Source organism: Brassica napus, chromosome C4, assembly GCF_020379485.1.
Source record: "Brassica napus cultivar Da-Ae chromosome C4, Da-Ae, whole genome shotgun sequence".
NCBI classification, from domain to species: Eukaryota; Viridiplantae; Streptophyta; class Magnoliopsida; order Brassicales; family Brassicaceae; genus Brassica; species Brassica napus.
The window spans coordinates 19,812,116-19,813,963 of NC_063447.1; positions in this window are offsets into that span (position 1 = coordinate 19,812,116).

The following is a 1,848-nucleotide window of genomic DNA, read 5'->3' on the forward strand; positions in this document are numbered from 1 at the left end:
AGAAGGCTTGGTCATCTATCAAGGGTTGCTTGATTAGCCTTTCCATATCAAAGGTCGTCGAAATGTCCCCGATGTTCAAATTTATTCGTCCTTCTTTCACATCAACGATCGCTCCAGCTGTAGCTAGGAATGGTCGACCCAAAATGAGGGGGTCTTTTGGTTCTTGTCTGTATTTTAACACAACAAAATCCGTAGGCACAAAGCAATCATTAATTTTTACGGGAATCTTCGAGAATCCCTTCAGGTACCCTGATAGACCGATCAGCTAGAACCAAGGTTATCGGAGTTGGCATAAACTCGTTATATCCCAAGGTTACTGCGACGGAGTAAGGCATAAGATTCACGCTAGAGCCAAGATCACATAGTGATCGAGGAAAACGCGTGTTCTGTATATTGCAATCTAGGACAAAACTACCAGGATCAGGCCTCTTAGTTGGAGTTTCTCCTCGAATCATGGCACTTACGTCCTCTGACACCATCATCACGCTTTGTTCCGCAGTTGGATAATTTGGAGACGTCATATCCTTCACACACTTCTTTATCGAAGGTGCTATTTTCATAGCATCACTAAGGGACATCTCCATAGTAATTCTATCCAATGCTTTCTTGCAGATCGCATATTCTAATGATTTCTTAGTCTGCGTTTTAGGAGGAAAAGGGGGTAGGGTTCTATAGACTCTTTCAATCGTTGGTTCGGGTTGAGTGGAATGTCAATCGATAGGGTTATCTGAAAGTTGATCGACGACAGGTTTCACCGGTCGATCGACATGGTTACCATACCGTCGATCAATTTCGGCCTCAATATCCGAATCGTCTTCTACTTCTAAGTCTATAGTCTTTTCCGTATTTTTTTCAGCGGTAGACTTCCTGTTTTCGCGAGAAGGTTTTGGGTCAGGGTCATCAAGAAGTATAGGCTGAGAATTGCTCTCGCCTGTTTCATCAGCATTGGCAGAACTACCAATTTCGGTGTTGTTCTTCGTGTTTGTCGCGATACGTTTTCCGCTACGCAACATTACGGCACTGACTTGACGTCTCGGGTTTAAGTCAGTTCTCCCGGGAAGACGTCATGGTTCTCTTTTAATGGCATTCGCAATTTCAGCTACTTGACTTTCTAATTTTCGGATAAGCTCACTCAAAGAATCTGCCTTCTCCATTAACTTTCCGTAAACCATATTTATTTTTCCGTAAAAATCTGACTTTGTTTTACGGTTGCCAGTAAGTGCTTGTCTGATATTAAAATTTTCCTTTCCAGTGCGTGATTTCATAGCAATGTCATAAGCTTGGGTGAAACTATCAATGTTAAATACGGGATAGGGGTCTGAATAGCTTGTCTCTTCTTCTAATTGATTTTTCATATCAGACAAGGCATCGTTTTCGATCTGGGCTTTATCAGATCGGTGTTGATTTTGAAGAAAAGAGTGAAGCGAATTGAGGGAATTCTTAATCTCTACCAAATCTAAATTATCTTCTGAATTTATCGAATTTCCTATTTCTTCATCCATCTTTTTATAGGATTTTCCCGTTGCTACATTTTCGATAAGGCATCTAGCATCTTCGGGGCTCCTAGTGACGAAATTTCCTTCACTCGCCATGTCGAGTGTAGTTTTGTAGCTCAAGTTAACACCTACATAGAAGATGTTAAGGAGTTGTGGTTCTGAATAACCATGATGGAGACATTCAAGTTCATAGCTCCTGAATCTTCCCCAGGCGTTTTTAAACGATTCATGATCTTGGCGGAATGTAAAGATTTGTCTCCTTACTTCCCGATAGCGATCATCATCGAAAAATTCCTTAAAGAAGGCGTTTCTAATCTCTTCCCAACAAGTAAGGGATCCTGTTGCTAAACAG